The following is a 20,532-nucleotide window of genomic DNA, read 5'->3' as shown; positions in this document are numbered from 1 at the left end:
CCTCCTCCATGGGATCTTCCCAACCCAGGGATCGAACCCCTAGGTCTCCTGCATTGCAGGCAGATCCTTTACCAGCTGAGCTACCAGGGAAACCCCATGATAAGGTATATATTCTATTCATTTTTTGTAATTTTTATATATGGAAACTTCCAAAGGATTTCCCATACAGTCTGTCCTAGCAATCAAATGTATTCTCAATGATTGGTTGTCTTCCACACAGGTATTGTGTAGGTTTTCTGAAACAGAGTGCAGCCAGCCCAGCTGGGCACACACATTTCTGTGATGTAGAAACCCTTGGAAGAGGGCCTGTGGCAGTTCGTTCTCCCCACCACATGACTATAGCGAGTCCTTTTAAAAAGAAGGAATAATCCATCCTTTCTACCATTCATCCATGTGTCTGCAGCAAGTTACATATTAAGGTTTTAAATTACAGATTTTTTTTCTTTATTTTCTATTCTGATTTTGTTTTGTTGTTATTCTTCTTTTCATTCTTTGTAGACATTAGCTTACTCTTTCTTCTTCGGTCTTCTAAAAATGCTAGGATCAAGTAAAACAGGATGGACAGGGAAACTGGAGAATTTTTTTCCCCAAAATTAGTTTCTTTGTTTTGACATTAACCAGCTACAGGTCCATTGACAGGTGTGCTGACAATCTAAAAAATGTTGGCAGATATACTTTAGCCGCCTTTATATAAAGCTAAATTAAGGAATATACCACTAACACAAATACTTTCAAAGTTAAAATAGCATTTGTTTTTGCTGCTGTTCTTAATACCAGCCAATATATAAAAAACTAAGTAATTTTTTTGGAGAAATTAGCATGTCCTGCTGTAGAGAAAACTCTAGCAATTTTTCATATGAAGTTTTTTTTTTCTGTATTTTAAAATTAAGCTCAGAATGTAATTCCCTTGCTCAGTTTTGGGAAGACAGACTAGAACTTGAAATGAGATGCTTTGGAGTGTTTATTTGAAAGTGCAATTTGAATGTATGTCTTAACCACATTATAACTCTGCTGCTTCTTCTAGAGATTGCTTTTCCTGAGTGGACTTAGCGCTACTGGGATTCTACACTAAATTTCATCTCCTAGAAATGTGATTATGTGACTGGCCAAGAAGATATCAACTGATATCAATTAGAAGCTGAATCTCCTGCTTGATTATTGATTCAAGCTGGACGGTAAACTTTAAGAAAGCATTGGCCAAGTTTGGCATACCTAGCATATGTGGCTCAGAGACAGTTCTAGATAGAGTCATAAAAATGTTCACATACCAAATGCTATTCTAGGTTCTTGGGTAAATGTTGTGGTCTCATACTTATTCTCATGAAACCTACCTTCCAGGAACAGAGACAGAAACAAGAAAACAAAGGAGTGTGTGCATGCACACACACACACGCACACACACACACACACAAGAATGTCAAATAGTTCCAAGATCAATGGAGAAGATGAAACAGGTAACGTGATGGTGGAAAGGCAGGTGGAAATAAAGGGCAATTTAAGCTGGGTAACTAGGGGAGGACTTTATGCAGAGGTACTACTGTGCAGAGGCCTGCTATCAAGAAGCATCCAGCCATGAAAAAAATTGGAAAAGCATCCAAGCAGAGAGAACCACAGGAACAAAGGCTCTGAACAGAAGAAAGCCAGGAGAAGTGAGAGATGCAAAGATGACCCGTATGGATAAAGTATATGACCCAGAGAGGAGGTGGTTGTAAGCAGAGACTGGACAGGTGAGCTACAACAGAGTCATGCAGAGCCTTGCAGCTGTCCATAAGCACTTTGCACTTGATTTTAAATGTGACAGCACAGACAGCATGTGGAGAAAAGCAAACCCTCCCACGTTGTTGGTGGGAATGTAAGTTGATGCAGCCACTAAAAAAAATGATATGATGGTTCCTCAAAAAGCAAAAATAGAGATACCATAAGATCCAGGAATTCCACTTTTAGGGATATACCCAGATAAAATATAATTCAAAAAGATACATGCAGCCCAATGTGCAGCCCTGTTTGTAATAGACAGGACATGGAAGCAACCTAAATTTCTATCAACAGATGAATGGATAAAGAAGACATGGTACATATATACTGTGGAATATTACTCAGCCATAAAAATGAATGAAATAATGCCACTTGCAGCATCATGGATGTGAGTAGAGATTATCATATTAAGTGAAGTGAAAAACAGAAAGATAAATATTGTATTATATCACTTATATGTGAAATCTAAAATATAACAGAAATGAATCTATAAAACAAATAGAATTAGGGACATAGAAAAAAGAATGACCAAGAGGGTAGGGGTGGAGGTAGGGGAAGGATGGAGTGGGTAGTTTGAGTTAGCAGATATAAGCTTGTATATATTGAGTGGGTAAACAACAAGGTCCTTTGTATAACACAGAGAACTGTATTCAGTATCCTATGATAAGCCATAATGGAACAGAATATTTTAACAAAAAGAATGCATATGTATGTATAACTGATTTACTTTGTTGTATAGCTGCAATTAACACAACACTGCAAATTGACTGTATGTCAATTAAATAACGGAGAAGGCAATGGCACCCCACTCCAGTACTCTTGCCTGGAAAATCCCATGGATGGAAGAGCCTGGTGGGTCACAGTCCATGGGGTCGCTAAAAGTCGGACAAGACTCAGCGACTTCACTTTCACTTTTCATTTTCCTGCATTGGAGAAGGAAATGGCAACCCACTCCAGTGTTCTTGCCTGGAGAATCCCAGGGACGGGGGAGCCTGGTGGGCTGCCATCTATGGGGTCACACAGAGTCGGACACGACTGAAGCGACTTAGCAGCAGCAGCAGCGGCAATTAAATAAATAAGCAAATGTGACAGCATATCATTCGGAGGTTTTAAGGAAGAAGCTTCCATGACTGTACTTACAGGATCCCAATATATTTGAGAATCAACTCTAACATTTTTATATTTGTATCTTCTTCATTTATTGTTGTTCAGTCGCTCAGTTGTGTCTGACTCTTTGTGGCCCCGTGGACTGCAGCACGACAGGCTTCCCTGTTTTTTGCCATCTCCTGGAGCTTGCTCAAACTCATGCGCATTGAGTTGGTGATGCCATCCAATCATCTCATCCTCTGTCATCCCCTTTTCCTGCTACCTTCAATCTTTCCCAGTGTCAAGGTCTTTTCTAATGCTCTTCAAATCAGGTGGCCAAAGTATTGGAGCTTCAGCTTTGGCATCAGTCCTTCCAATGAATGTTCAGAATTGATTTCCTTTAGTATAGACTGATTTGATCTCCTCGCAGTCCAAGGAACTCTAAAGAATCTTAAGCATCAATTATTCGGCACTCAGCCTTTTTTATGGTCCAACTATCACATCTATACATGACTACTGGAAAAACCATAGCTTTGACTAGACGGACTTTTGACTATACGGATCTTCTTCATAGTATTTATTATACACTTTATTTACATCTGCCAGTGGGGGTCTTTTTTATATCTGCCTTTTCCCTGGAAGCCCATGAGGGTAAAAAAGAGACTATTTTATCTACCACTGAATATCTGGAAGTTATGCAAGATCTACACACACATCATGAGTGCTCAGCCAATATATGCTGGTGGATGAATGACTAGATGTTTTTAGATGTCTATTTCCAGTTCTTCTTAAGGTCACAGGACACTGAAATCACTCTCTTCAAGATAAACAAGACAGCTGCACCAGTGAATCGATTTCAGGCACCATTGCAATGTTCTCAGCAAGACTGCACCTGCTAAGCCCAGAAAATACAGACTTTTATGTACTTTCAATTTTTGAAATCAATGTATGTGTTTCTGATAAAACACAGAGAGCTCAAAGAATAAGCAATATTGCCAACACAGAAAGAAAATAAAATAGGAGCTCAACACGTCAAATTTTAATAGCTATTGTTTAATACGATGGAAGCTCTATAATGGTTGCTGTCATAAACTGCAGTGAATTGAACAGACCAAAACTGCATCACTAAATAAAAGCACTGAAAAGCATTTTATGGCCATTTGCTTCCAGAAATTCTGCCCTAGATGGAACCATTACAGTCTAAAACATTAAAACAATAAACCCACAGTAGTTTTGTCCAAGGAGAGACTGAATCTTTCTGTTCTAAAAATATTTAGAATCATTTCATCAAATCAAACCTGTGTATATCTTCCTAAAAAGAGATAATTATAGTAACTTATAGTAACGATTTTTATGACCACCGCCAGCCTCTCTCCTTCAGTGGCTACATGTTGACTCCACCCAAGCCTCCAATTCTCATGTGTATGTCTATGCATTTCAGTGTTCAGATGGAGTAGGCTTTTTTAGTTCTTTAATTTTTTAGGTGCCACCAGCCACCAGGCACTTAGCAGCAGCAGCAGCCACCAACTCATATTCAAAATTGCCAAGAGCAACCACTAAAATCAAATGGCAGGCAGGTCCTAAGCATGTGTGTGTCAGCATTTATATTTTGTAATTTCAGGAAGGTAGGGAGAATTTTTATCAAAATTCACATCCCATTCATTGGTTGAAAGTATCTTAGAATCACAGCTTTCCATCTGTCCACTAGAACAAAGACAAGTTCAGTGAAAGAGGTGACATACTTTAATATACTCACAAATTCTCACTGAGGTGTGAATAAACAGCTGGTATAAAAATGTCAGAGTTTTCTCTAAAAGCAAATCTAGCTATGGAGGAAGGGGTATACTGGTCTCTAAAAGACAGCTTGCCTGGGATAGAGGGGTGTTTGAAGATGTGCAAGATAGAATTTGTTCCTTCATGGTTTTCCTGAGACCATCTCTGCTTAGAAGTTCTACTTCTTCCTAGAAATAGCAGCATGATGTATGAATTACTCTGGACAGGAGATAAAGTAATATAAATGAGAAGAAAGACAGGAAAATATCATGTAGAGATTGATTTAGGGTAAGTGATCATTGAAATATTTTATTACTTTCATGTTAAAAGGAAATCTTTGAAACAAGGATTTTGAAACAAAGCCTATCCTTTGACATTTACTACACTTCAACTTCTTTGGAAATTAATTCAAGGTTATTCATTAAGGATTCATAAACAGCTGTTCAGTTCCTGCTATGGGCCAGACAAAAAATACAAGGATAATTGAGACAGGGTCCTGCTCTCAGATCGTATATTGCCAGAGAGAAGACAGAGGGCAAATAATCATTGCAAGTATACTTCAGCTCCTCAAGGTCAGGAACTTCTGCTATGTTTTACTTAGTTCTCTATCCCCTGTGTCTAAAATACTGTCAAGCATACAGTATATGCTCAATAAACATATGAGGACTGTCAAATGACTAGATCAAACTGCCGCAGGGATTCCCTACCACTGCACACAGAAGATGGTATTTGGATGCATAGCTATAGTTCTCGTGGCCCACACTCTATTCCTAGGGTAAGCCTCTGTGCACTAAGTCACTTCAGTCATATCTGACTCTTTGTGACTCTGTGGAATGTAGCCTGCCAGGCTCCTCTGTCCACGTGATTCTCCAGGCAAGAATACCAGAGTGAGTGGCCATGGCCTCTTCCAGGGGATCTTCTCGAACTCAATTCTCCTGTGTGTCCTGCATTGCAAGCAGATTCTTTATCCACTGAGCCACCTGGGAAGATCGGCTGCTTCTCAGCAAACCTTATTTTTGTCTCTTATGCTCATTAAAATCACTAACTGATCACGCAGAATGTCGTCCTGGGGGTGGCAGGGTCCATCCCACTGTTGCTTTTCCTCCACTTAGCTCTAACTGCAGAGGGCAGCAGTTCAGTAGGAACTGGGTGTGCTTTCACCAAGGCTGCCGTCACTGTGTGGGGTGCCTTCAGTTCAGTTCAGTTCAGTCACTCAGTCGTGTCCAACTCTTTGCAACCCCATGAATCACAGCACGCCAGGCCTCCCTGTCCATCACCAACTCCCAGAGTTCACTCAAACTCATGTCCATCGAGTTGGTGATGCCATCCAACCATCTCATCCTCTGTCGTCCCCTTCTCCTCCTGCCCCCAATCCCTCCCAGGATCAGAGTCTTTTCCAGTGAGTCAACTCTTCGCATGAGGTGGACAAAGTACTGGAGTTTCAGCTTTAGCATCATTCCTTCCAAAGAAATCCCAGGGCTGATCTCCTTCAGAATGGACTGGTTGGATCTCCTTGCAGTCCAAGGGACTCTCACGAGTCTTCTCCAACACCACAGTTCAAAAGCATCAATTCTTCGGTGCTCAGCTTTCTTCATAGTCCAACTCTCACATCCATACATGACCACTGGAAAAACCATAGCCTTGACTAGACGGACCTTTGTTGGCAAAGTAATGCCTCTGCTTTTCAATGTGCTATCTAGGTTGGTCATAACTTTTCTTCCAAGGAGTAAGTGTCTTTTAATTTCATGGCTGCAGTGCCTTTTTTGAGTCTAATTCATAGACTTAATCCCAAGACAGCCAGTTAGCCTTTGTTTTGCTCGCTGATCTCAAACCCCACCAGCTTTCTTTCCTGCACAGACACCTGAAGAAGCAGGCAAGAATAGGTGAAGGAAGGTTGGAAAAGTCATGCCTATTGCTCCTTCTTGTTTTTGTTAAGTCGCCAAATTGTGTCCAACTCTGCGATGCCATGGACTGCAGCATGCCAGGCCTCCCTGTCCCTCACCATTTCCCGGAGTTTACCCAAGTTCACATCCGTTGTGCCCATCAAACAGCACCATCCTCCAAAAGGAAGATGGATGGTTTTTCATGGTTCATTTGAAGAGTATTGAAAAGAAAAAGCAAGTATTACTTCTTCCTTGGGTCTTCCATTACCATTTAAATGTGAGCTGAAGGAAGAAAATTATTAGTGCTTTTTTTCTTCCTGTTAAATATGCCTCAGGATGCCCACTACTGCAGGACCTGCTATTTAATCATAGCTCCTTAGAGGTCCATGGGTTTGTCCTGCCAGAGATGTCATTCCAGATGGCTTTATTAACTTTTACATTTCTTGATGATGTCATCGCTGAATAACCCTTTTCACATTACATAAACATTTTAGTTAAAAAGTCCCTAAGCAACTTGGTCCACTTTTTCAAGACCAACCAATTTGGAACGCCTTTAATGTATCATTTGTTTTGCTTTCTTGTGGTTTTTTTAAAACTGCTAAGTAATTCCTGGCCTATTGCTTCCGTCTGGTTCTAGTAAGGACTTGTGCTTAACATGCGTGTGTGCTTAGATTGCACGAAACGAAGCAGCCACTCCAGATTTTATTGCTGGAAGACACGGGAATTACTGGGCTAACCCCACTTCCATTTGTTTTCATAAATCACAACACAGATGAATGTGCCTGGACTGGTCACAGTGTCACTAACAGGCCCCAGCCTAGAATGATTTATGTTAGCTGTCAAACCAAGCAAACTGGGGCAATGCTTTCACCTAAAAGTACGTAAACTTCTCTGATGCAAATACTTTGGCCAATGCTGTCTCAGACTAAAAGCAAAAGACTTTAATTCCCTGGTTAATTTCACAAAATCAGAACACCTGGTCCAAAAAAAGTGACCTCAAAAGACCTAATGTTACACAAAAATTACAGAATTAACACAATACAGATGAAGCTTTGCTGCCATATTGCTGTTGTTGTTCTGTTCTAATGAATCTTTTAAAGTATTTATTTTATTTACTTATTTTTGGTTGCTTTGCTGTGTGCAAGCTTTCTCTCGTTGCAGTGAGCAATTCTACTCTTTGTTGCGGTGTACAGGCTTCTCATTGCAGCGGCTTGTCTTGTTGTGGAGCACAGACTTTAGGCACTTGGACTCCAGTAGTCGCAGCATGCGGGCTCAGCAGTTGTGGCACACAGGCTTAGTTGTTCTGTGGCATGTAACCTTCCTTTGACCAGCGATCAAACTCTTGTCCCCTGCATTGGCAGGCAGATTCTTATCCACTGTGCCACCACAGAAGTCCCCTAATGAATCTTTGAGTCATAACCCTGCTTTGATCCTGAACACAATACTCTTATATAACGGAAGTCAGTTACCCCGTTTAGCACACAAGCTCATCAAGTTAATCTAGGGCATCCTTGAGAAGATGCTTGCAGGGGTCCACAGTGGCTTTGTTACCCACCTCATGAATCAAGGTGCACACTTCAAAGTTTGTTTTACATAGTTAATAATTTGCTTCATTGGTGGCAGAATTCTCAGTATTTTCAAGTGCAATGTGACCAAGAGATATCTTTGACTTAGCCATTGACTGCCTCAATAAAGTTAAAAGACTGAAAAACACAGAGGGTATTCACAGAGAAGGAAGCATTTAAATGATAAATTAATATCAAAATGAGAAATTAATATTAAAGATACTTTAAAAATCCCATGTATTGGGATATTAAATCTCTACTTTTAAATGATTGGTGTATCTGAGAAGCCATAATGAAGAAAATTATAAAATATTTGTGACACAGTAAAAACTAAAAGAATTTACCATAATTTGTTACATGCAGCCAAAGCTGCGCAATGCAACAAAATACAATGTAATCCTAAATAAGGTATGAAGATAAATAATGGACACTAGCGTAAAATCTTGTGAGATTTGAACAAAATCTGTACTTTACTTAATATTACTGTGGGTGCATGCTAAGTTGCTTCAGTTGTGTCTGATTCTATGCAACCCCATGGACTATATAGCCCGCTAGGTTCCTCTGTCCTTGGGATTCTCCAGGCAAAGATACTGTAGTGGGTTGCCATTTCCTCCTCCAGGGGATCTTCCCAACCCAGGGATTAAACCTGTAACTCTTGTGTCTCCTGAATTGGCAGGTGCATTCTTTACTACTAGCAGTACCATACTGTATCACATGTTAATTTCCTGAGGTTTTTTTCAACATAGTATTTCTTTATTCTCAGAATTGGATAGACATTTCAAGTTTCATTCCATTTTTTTTAAATCACTAAGACAATAAGCTCTCTAGACTTATAGCAGTAATACTAGATGTCACAATAAATGGAACTATATCAAAGTTTTGAGTGCATGTAAATTGAAAATCTAGCATTCTATTCATAAAAAGGTAGAGGAACCAGAGATCAACTTGCCAACATTCACTGGATGCTAAAGAAAGCAAGAAAATTCCAGAAAAACTCTGCTTCAATGACTACACTAAAGCCTTTGACCATTGTGGATCACAACAAACTGTGGAAATTTCTTAGAGATGACAATACCAGACCACCTTACCTGTCCTTGAAAAACCTGTGTGCAGGTCAAGAAACAACAGTTAGAATCAAATATGGAGCAAGTAACTGGTTCAAAATTGGGAAAGGAGTATATCAAGGCTGTATATTGTCACCCTGCTTATTTACTTGTAAGCAGAATACCTTATGTGAAATGCCAGGCTGGATGAATCACAGGCTGGAAACAAGATTGCCAGGAGAAATATCAACAACCTCAGATATGCAGATAATACCATTCTAATGGCAGAAAGTGAACAGAAAGTAGGAGCCTCTTGATGAGAGTGAAAGAGGAGAGTCAAAAACCTGTCTTAAAACTCAGTATTTCAAAAAACAAAGATCATGGCATCTGGTCCCATCACTTCATAGCAAATAGATGGGGAAACAATAGAAACAGTGACAGACTTTATCTTCTAGGTCTCCAAAATCACTGTGAATGGTGCTGCAGCCACGAAATTAGGAGCAGAGACTTCACTTTCAAAACAAAGGTCCATATAGTCAAAGCTATGGTCTTTCCAGTAGTCATGTACAGGTGTGAGAGTTAGACCATAAAGAACGATGAGCAGTGAAGAACTGATGCTTTCAAATTGTAGTGCTGGAGGAGACTTTTGAGAATCCCTCGGACTTCAAGGAAATCAAACTAGTCAATCCTAAAGGAAATCAACCCTGAATATTAATTGGAAGGACTGATGCTAAAGTTGAAGCTCCAATAATTTGGCCACCTGATGAGAAGAGCCCACTCATTAGAAAAGACCCTGATGCTAGGAAACATGGAAGGCAAAAGGAGAAGAGGGCAGCAGAGGATGAGATGGTTGGATAGCATCACTGACTCAGTGGACATGAACTTGGGCAAAGTCCAGGAGATACGGAGGGACAGGGAAGCCTGGCATGCTGTAGACCATAGGAGTCACAACGAGTTGAACTTGACTTAGTTGAACAACAACATGAACCAAAGTCCATTCATTTACACACAGGTGTCCAATTGTTCCAACACCCTTTGTTGAAAAGACTATTTTTTTATCCATTGAAACTGTCTTGACACTTTTGTCAACACTCAAATAACCATATGTGAGTCTAGTTCTGTACTCTTTATTGTGGTCTATGTTTAAAAGTGAAGAGGAACTCAAAAGCCTCTTGATGAAAGTGAAAGTGGAGAGTGAAAAAGTTGGCTTAAAGCTCAACATTCAGAAAACGAAGATCATGGCATCTGGTCCCATGACTTCATGGGAAATAGATGGGTAAACAGTGGAAACAGTGTCAGACTTTATTTTGGGGGGCTCCAAAATCACTGCAGATGGTGACTGCAGCCATGAAATTAAAAGATGCTTACTCCTTGGAAGGAAAGTTATGACCAACCTAGATAGCATATTCAAAAGCAGAGACATTACTTTGCCAACAAAGGTTCGTCTAGTCAAGGCTATGGTTCTTCCTGTGGTCATGTATGGATGTGAGAGTTGGACTGTGAAGAAGGCTGAGCGCCGAAGAATTGATGCTTTTGAACTGTGGTGTTGGAGAAGACTCTTGAGAGTCCCTTGGGCTGCAAGGAGATCCAACCAGTCCATTTTGAAGGAGATCAGCCCTGGGATTTCTTTGGAAGGAATGATGCTAAAGCTGAAACTCCAATACTTTGGCCACCTCATGCAAAGAGTTGATTCATTGGAAAAGACTCTGATGCTGGGAGGGACTGGGGGCAGGAGAAGGGGACAACAGAGGATGAGATGGCTGGATGGCATCACTGACTTGATGGACGTGAGTCTGGGTGAACTCCGGGAGTTGGTGATGGACAGGGAGGCCTGGCGTACTGCAATTCATGGGGTCGCAAAGAGTCGGACACGACTGAGCGACTGATCTGATCTGATCTGATAGTGTCTTGATTACTATAGACTTATAATATTTTTAAAGTCAGGTAGTATGTCTTCCAACTTTATCATTTTTTCCAACATGATTTGACCTATTCTAGTTCTTTGCATTTCAGTATGTTTCAGAATCAGTTTGTCAGTTTCTACAAAAATGTCTCTCAAAGTTTTGATCAAAACTGCCTTGAATCTAAAGATCATTTGGGGATGGGGGAAATTACAATAAATTAACAATATTAACAACAAATTAACAATATTGAATCTCTAATCCATGAACATGGCAAATCTCTTCATTTATTCAAGTCTGCCTTAATTTTCTTCAGCAATGTTTTGTATTTCTAATGGCACTGCAGTGTCTGGAACCCAATGGTGATTCTGTCTCATCTTTTATTAAACTGAACTGAAATAAACCTATTATGAGAAAAATCAAGCCTTATATTCAACTTTTAACAAAAGAATACAAAGTACAAAAAGCTGTGCAAAAGTTATCCTAATTATTAATACATATTAGTAAGAATGCCATTGAGAATGTTAGACAACTTTGTACTACTGAGTAGATAACATTTGATTACACAGTCTTGGTAAATTCCCAACTCAAAATCCATTATCTTTGGCGTAGTTGCTAAACAGATGAATATTTTAAGCTTCCCTTTGATTTTATTCCATTTTCCTTCTTCTCTTTCCCTTGAGGGGCTGGTATGGAGTAAGCCTTTCTGCATATGAATGTTATTGTTAATTTTATTTTTGTGTATTCTGATAATCAATACCCATACTCTGCCCCATTCCTTGTCCTCTGTCTCAGCTTCATAAATAAATGACTCTGTAACTATAACCAAGGGCTTCTCTGGTGGTTCAGTGGTAAGGAATCCACCTGCCAATGCAGGAGATGAGGGTTTGACCCCTGGGTCAGGAAGATTCCCTGGAGGAGAGCATGGCAATCCACTCCAGTATTCTTGTCTGGGAAATCCAATGGACAGAGGAGCCTGGCAGGCTACAGTCTATGGGGTCGCAAAGAGTTGGACATAACTTGGTAGTTAAACAACTATGACCAGACTGTCTTACTCAGCATACCCCATACTCATGAAGCATAGAACTGAATCTATTTTTGCCATGCTGCAATTAATATCCAGTCCCTGAAACAAGCATCACAGATCTTTTTTCCCCATCTCTCACTCCAGGATTATATATGAAGCAGGTTTATACATATTTTAACTGGTTCACACCCTTTCGTTTTTCTTTCCTTAAGTAAATTCCATCTTGAAATCATTAATTTCTTTCTTTCATCTGAATAGAAGTTATACCATATATCTTTACATTTTAATTTTTAAATGCCTTAGTTAGGGACAAAAATCTAACCTATAGGACCATATAATAAGAGAAATGGAAAAAAGCAAATCTTAAATCATTAAGTTATGGTGCTACTATCCACTAAAAGGGAACGGAGAAATTTGAAAAAAAATTATATCAAAAATGTTTTAATTTGCTATGAAAACCTTAACCTCTGAAATTAAGCTCTGAATTAAGGATCACAAAGAAAAAAGGCTACATGGTGCTTGTATGCCTCTTGCTGATAGAAACAGTTAAAGTTAGAATTGAAGTATATAGATGGCCCTGAAGAACAGGTCATCTGAAATCATTATTTTAAAGAAATATGCTGTAGTATATTTCAGCCAAGTTTTCATAATGGAAAGAAGAAATAAACAGACCAGAAGCTATTAAGCACATACTGAAGGTTCAATTTGAGTCTGTTAGGTGGAAAATTAGCCTGATTTTATTGAGTTTCCAGGTTTTTTTGCATTTTAAAGATTTTGCCCTTCCATTTTGCTATTTTCCTTCAGCTAGTTTGAGCTCTTCTGCTGAAGAGATATTTTTATGAAATAAAATCTTAGATCAACAAGGCAGGCATCATCTTGGGTCAGGTCAGAAGAATTTACTGCCATCCAGGACTGGAACACTTGTCATATAGAGATAATGTGACATAATATAGGAAAGAAAGAAGAAATATTTCAACACATCTGTTGAAAGCTATTTGATAGTGGATAGAGTTGACTCTAAAATAGCATCATCTTCTATAATCCAAAGAGGCATCTAATTTATCTGGAAACCAATGATTTTTCACTTTCGATCAGCAGCATCTCTGTGATTCCAAAACCACGTGAGAATCAAGGCTTAGTTATTCACCAATAGAGGTCAAGATTGGACTATATCAACTAATCAACCAACTCAGGGAAGATGAGAAGACGATGTAATATTTTATTTATCCTAAAAAGAATGAATAAATTATAGCTTTATGTGTTAAAAACACTAAAACAGTATTTCTCCTTCCACAAGTGCCTTCAATAGAAGTACCTAAGGAGACTCTAGAAGCTGCATCTTTGTCAAGCTCCCCAAGTAACTGTCATGCACCTTAAAATTTGAGGATCTCATTTAAATGATTAGCAAATAGGAAAAATACCAGATGCTTCTTGTAAGTATACAGAGTGCACAATAAATAAGAAGTAAGTTGAGAGAGGACAGATCTGTACCGGCTGATATCACAAGCTGTCAAAGAAAATAGAGAACTTAAGCTGAAACTTCAAACAGAAGAGAATGCTCCTTTCAGATTTTAGGAGCAAAATGATAGAGGACAAAAGGAAGAAGGTACAAGCCTGCAATGTGAAAAGTCTGGAAAGAGAATGGCCAGAATCTTGTAGGGACATAGACTGAGTGATAAGTGAGGTAAAATCATATAGATCAAGGAGGGTTTGATGTAGTGTTTACCTTCTTTAATTTGATAATAATAAGATTTTAAAAAGCAGGTAAGGAATTAGATCTAGCAATGGTACAGATAATTTTATACACACACACACACACACACACACACACAGCCCACCATGCTCCTCTGTCCATGGAAATCTCCAGGCAAGAATACTGAAGTGGGTTGCCATTCTCTTCTCCAGGGGATCTTCCTGACCCAGGAATCAAACCCAGGTCCCCTGCATTGCAGCAGATTCTTTACCATCTGAGCCACCAGGGAAGCCTCATTTATGTGAATAGTAATGGAAAACAACAGAAGCAAGGGGTTTGGCTAAGGAACAGCTTCAGTGATGATGCACCATAGGGAAAAGAGGAATCCAGGCTTCACATGTGTCCTGCTTCAGAGAATGGAATAAATGTAACAGAATGTATATTGACTGTCTCCACTGGCCATTTCTTATACCACAGAGTATAGCCAAGAACGGACTTTGTTTTTCAATTCATGGAAAAGAACATAAAAACAGAACAAAGTCTAAAGGGTCAATTTGTTTTATTACCCATAATAAATAACTCCAAATATTTAGTAGCCAAAAGATTTCACAAGCATTATTTTTCCAGTATACAAATCAGATTCAACAAGAGCCTTTGCTGATAAAGAGGGTACCGAATTAAGACAGTAAAGATGCCAACTTTCCATTCACTGTCATCTTCTACGCTTCCTTAGCCATGCACATTTTGAGTCATTAAATTGCATGTTTGTTGTTGTTTAGTCACTAAGTCATGTCCAACTCTTTTGTGAACCCATGGAACATAGCCAGCCAGGCTCCTCTGTTCATGGGATTTTCAAGGCAAGAATACTGGAGTGGCTTACCATTTCCTTCTCTAGGGAATCTTCCTGACCCAGGGATTGAACCCGTGTCTCTTGAGTTGGCAGGAGGATTCTTTACTAATAAGCCATCAGGGAACCCCTTGAATTGCATATAACGCATAAAAGAAAGATTAAGTCAATCTTTAGTAATCTAGATGTTGAAGATAAGCACATTCTGAGAGATTTCCTTTTATGTATTGCATGTCTGTCTAATGGGGTTGTTGACTTCATAAAACTAGGTCTGTCATCCATCTTTCCCTTTAAAGACCCTTTACAAATTCACTCTATTGTCAATGCAGTAAAAAAAAAAAAAAACCTCTTCTATTTTATGTTTTTAGGACTTAATGTTGCATAATATGCCTGCTGCTGCTGCTGCTGAGTTGCTTCAGTCGTGTCCAACTCTGTGCGACCCCATAGACAGCAGCCCACCAGGCTCCCCCGTCCCTGGGATTCTCCAGGCAAGAACACTGGAGTGGGTTGCCATTTCCTTCTCCAATGCATGAAAGTGAAAAGTGAAAGTGAAGTCACTCAGTCGTGTCCGACTCCTAGCGACCCCATGGACTGCAGTGCACCAGGCTCCTCCGTCCATGGGATTTTCCAGGCAAGAGTACTGGAGTGGGGTGCCATTGCCTTCTCCAGCTAACATATAACAATTATGAGGAATTCTTCACAGGACTCCATCACTTCTAACTTCCTTCCCAAAGTTACTGATTGTAAAGCTTGTTTTTCATCACTAAAGAGTATCACCACTTAAACAGTATTTGGATGCCTTTTGTGTAATCTAAACACATTTTGATTTGTGGTAACAGTGAATGGTAAAATAACAGCAAAGCAGTCACCACAGTCCCTCAAAAAGTCCCCATTCCATGAACAACAGTTGGGCTCCCAGAAGCCCACCTAATGGACATCTCTGTTTATCAGCTGAACTGGTGCCACCATGTGGCAGAAGTATAAACATCGTTTGCAAGTCACTTGAGAACAGCCTTAAAATTATTCTTTGTTTTCAAGTGCTACACATAATACACATTATTTCACGTTTTTCATAAAGAAAGATTGCATTAATACTTTATGCTACTTGGTTGACAGTTCCCATAAAATAATATAGACACTGTTGAAATTTTCAGAAAAATTTTAAATCACAAAATTGTCAAGGTTCAAGATTGATGGTAAATAAAAAGTTGGTCTCTAGTAAGAAGACAATCTAAAATCTTTTGAGTCTTATGACAACTAAGCATGAATTCTGACCTGCTATATCAAATCATAAGAACATGTAAGAAACAAATGAGAAGCTAAAAAAAATAAGTCTTCTGGATAATCTGCACATAGGTAGAGTTAGAATTCTGTTTCTGCTAGCTTTGTCAGGAAGTTGTTTGTTTCAGATATTGGTGCTCACCAAAAAAAGTAAAAAAGTAAGTAAATATGGAAAATAAGGAAAAGTGTTTGCTTAATCTCTCATAGGCATAATGAGGTATAAAAATATGTGAGTATTCTGTTATAATCATAGCTTTAATCTTAACTTTAGCTAAACAAAAAAAAAAATTTTACTAGTACTAAAATTTCTTCCAACTCAATAGATTTTGTTTATTTTAGATGTAAGCTATAATTTTTTAAAGAGAAATCAAATTCATTTTCACATTTGTTTAGCCCAGCATGGTCTTTGAAATTTTGATAAATATTTTGGTAAAGTTAACAGTAAATTGGGCTTACTTTGTAGTTGCATCTATTTTCTGAATAAAAAAAAAATGCAGGGCACACTGTAACTCTAAAAAGGATACATTGCTCTATAATTTTATTTCCTTATCTTGCTTGGCTTAACAAGGGTGAGAAAGAAACTGCTCTGCATGCATGAGATAAACTAAACACACAGAAAATGAGAAGATATGCTAGATATTAATAGAAAAGCTGGATGTGAAGAACTATGCTCCATTTAGTTGACTATCCTGGGAAATAACAAAATGATTACAAACTAGAGAAATGGACTTCACTGGCATCTTTGGTTTTGCATATTTAAAAAGCAACAATTACTCTTTTTCTGTTTAGTTTTTAAGTGAAATGAACTAAGATTAGAAATTTGTGAATTTTGGAAATCAACCTGGGTGGGTAAACATCTAGTTACCTGAGATATCCATCACAAACCAGGTGTTATATAACTCACTGAGCCATCAGACTGGGTGTGGGGTCCATCACCAAGAGGACATTGTAAATATTCAATGGAGTTCAGACAGGTACTAAAGGCAAAGGCAGGTGCTGTGAGCAACGTCGTCAATCCTATGGCACAACTGTCTCATCACAAGCGCCTGGGATGCCCTTGACATAGTGCCAGATACAGGTAGGAAGAAGGCAAAGAGAAGCAGCAAAAAATTTCACAATGGAGTGACGAAATATGATTTACAGCAGCAGTGGCAACCAAGTATCTAGAGAGCTTTCATCTTCAGGGCACGTCCACAGTACACCAGCTCTGTGGTTGCCAGCAGATGTTACACATGCGCACATAGGATGAGTTCTGGACTCAGTTAAGTTTGAGAAACTCTTGGGTTCACCAAACTAAAGTTTGTTTTTGGGTCCTCGCATTTTCACATGCAGTTTTCCCTCACCTCTGAGCCTTTCATTCTAGTTCTGATCATGTCACCAACTAGTTTCCCTCTCAAAGAGTAACCAGCTCCTCCCAGAATGGTGCTTGTCACCTCTCCAACCTAATCACCATGTGGCTGGTGGGACAGTATTATAGTCCCTACTGATTTTTGTTTGACATTTGGCACAAAATAAATAGGTGAAATTAAAAGACGCTTGCTCCGTGGAAGGAAAGTTATGACCAACCTAGATAGCATATTCAAAAGCAAAGATTACTTTGCCAACAAAGGTCCATCTAGTCAAGGCTATGGTTTTTCCAGTGGTCATGTATGGATATGAGCATTGGACTATAAAGAAAGCTGAGCGCTGAAGAATTGACACTTTTGAACTGTGGTGTTGGAGAAGACTCTTGAGAGTCCCTTGGACTCCAAGGAGGTCCAACCAGTCCATTCTAAAGATCAGTCCTGGGTGTTCATTGGAAGGACTGATGTTGAAGCTGAAACTCCAATACTTTGGCCACCTCATGCGAAGAATTGACTCATTGGAAAAGACCCTGATGCTGGAAGGGATTGGGAGCTGGAGGAGAAGGGGATGACAGAGGATGAGATGGCTGGATGGCATCACCGACTCAATGGACATGAGTTTGGGTAAACTCCAGGAGTTGGTGAGGGATAGGGAGGCCTGGCATGCTGCGGTTCATAGGGTTGCAAAGAGTTTGACACGACTGAGCAACTGAACTAAACTGAACTGAAATAGGTGTAACTCAGCCAAGGGCATGTGCTCTCCTCACCCTGGGAGTAGATACTTTTGCATCCCAAGCCCATCTCTGGTGATGTTGAGCCCAAGGGGCTATTTCTCATGTAGGAGCAGTAGTAAGATCAGATGTCAACAATTTGTGCTGCGTTGGATGAAAGCTGCAGTGTCCAATGCAATACCCATTTTTCACATGTGGCTATCAAAAAGTTAAAACTTTAGTTCTTCATTCACACAAGCCATATGTCAAGTGTTCACTAGCCACATGTAGCCCAAGCTGATGCACTGGACAGTAAATTTCCATCATCACAGAAATTTCTATTGAATAGTACTGGACTAGTGTCATACTATAAGAGATGTGGCTTCAGTCCCTGGGTAGGGAAGATCCCCTGGAGGAGGGTATGGCAATCCACTCCAGTGTTCTTGCCTGCAGAATACCATGGATAGAGGAGCCTGGTGGGGTACAGCCCATAGGATTGCAAAGAGTTGGACATGACTGAAGCCACTGAGCACGCATGCACAATGTCATACCACACACACGTGCATGCACACACACACGAGCATGCAGATAGTCAACCTCCTTCTAGAGGAAGGAAGCCCACAGAATTTCACGAGGAAATCTTGACTTGACAGCATCCTTGCTTCTAATACGCTTCAATAAAGTGACTGTTAGCACCAAGCGAACAGGTGAAAGAAAATATCCACCAAAACAAACTCTTATAAACCACAAGGAGGACACACACACACATTCCCTTTTCTCCAAACAGAAGACTGTGTCCTTTTTTACAAACCAAAGGACTCATGATGGTTAGAACCATCCTGCTTCCTGGGTCTTCATTGTTCCAAGAATTTTGTCTCTCCCAAAACTTCTTTAGTTTCCTTTCATTCTAACGTTGTATATATTTTATGAATGAGTAAGATGAGCCTTTGGAAAACTGACCCATGGAAATTCTACCCTGAGACAATAGGGAACAGCTGGATAGACCCCAAACCACTAGGACTCAGTCCATTTTCATAATTTTTCTCTTTGTTGATAATACATATTGTTTACCACTTATGCTCATCTTAAAAGCTCATGGTTTTGGGTGCTTCATCCTGTTTCTAAGGTCTTTTTTGCAACTTGTCTGCCTAACATGATTTATATTTGGTTAACATGCCCTAAGGGAGTCAGGGTCACAAACAAGGCAAGGATCAGAGATTCCAGTGAATCCAGTCAAAGAAAGACCAGCACTAGAAATCAGATGGTTAGCCAACATTTCAAGCCAGTAATTTCCAAGCCTGGAGGCATATCACAAATAATTTGGAGCTTTAAAATCCTGGATGCTTGGGCCCTACCATCAGAGATACCAATTAAATTGACCTGGGGAAATCAAGATTCTTTAAAATCTCGTTGGGTGATTTTACCATAGTGCGTCTGAGGTTCAGAACCACTGCCTGAGAAGATGCCTGGGTCCCAGGCCCTGAGCAGGAGCTGGCAAACCACGGCTTCCAGCCAAATTCATCCCAGCAATGGGGACTCATCTATTTACAAAGCATCTGGGCTGTTCCCATACCTCCACCCTACAATGGCAGAGTTGGAGAGCTGTAACAAAACCAAGGGACCCACAAAGCCTAAAATACTTGCCATCTTGCTATTTCAGAGATATCTGACCCTCACCCTAGAGCATCAGCTGGGCACTTGTTAAGTACATAAATCCTCAGGTCCACCCCAAACTACTCATTCAGAAACTCTGGAGGCAGCGCCCAGCAATCTGTATTTTGATTCACTCTCCAGACAATGATCATATGATGCACGCTAGAAGAGTGGTTTGGTTCTCAAACTTTAACTTGTATCAGAATCACTTTTAGGCATGGTTAGTGGGAATGTAAACTGGTGCAGCCACTGTGGAAAACTATGAAGTTTTCTCAAAAAACTACAAGTAGTACTACCATATATTCGAGTAATTCCACTTCTGTGTATTTTTCCAAAGAAAATGAAAATATTAATTTAAAAAGATATATGCACTCCTCTGTTCATTGCAGCATGATTTGCAATAGCCAGACATGGAAACAACCTAAATATCCATCAACAGATGAATGAATAAAGATGATATATATCATATATTTTCTATTGTGTGTATATGCACAAGAATGTTAGTCAGTCATGGACAGGAATGAAATTTTGCCATTTGGGGCAGCGTGGAAGGACCAAGAGGTTATTATGCTAATGAAATGTCAGACAGAGATAAGAGAAATATGATTTCACTTATCTATGGAATTTTTTGAAAATATGGCAAAAGAACAAGCATGACAAAACAGTAACAGATTCATAGAAAGAGAGAACTAACTGATGGTTGCGAGAGGGAAAGTGTGTGGAGGGGTGAGTGACATAAATGAAGAATATTAAGAGGTACCAACTTCTAGATATAAGTTAGATAAATAATCAGATGAATGTACAGCACAGGAAATATAATCATACTGTAATAACTTTGTATGGTGACAAATGATAATTAGGCTTCCTATAGTGATCACCGTGTAGTGCATGGAAATACCCAGTGACTATGTTGTACACCTGAAACTAACGGACTGTAGTCCGCCAGGCTCCTCTGTCCATGGGGATTCTCCA

This window comes from Bos grunniens, chromosome 17, assembly GCF_055505025.1.
Source record: "Bos grunniens cultivar Pamir isolate PY7600 chromosome 17, Bosgru_T2T1.0, whole genome shotgun sequence".
NCBI classification, from domain to species: domain Eukaryota; kingdom Metazoa; phylum Chordata; class Mammalia; order Artiodactyla; family Bovidae; genus Bos; species Bos grunniens.
This window is presented reverse-complemented; position numbering follows the sequence as displayed.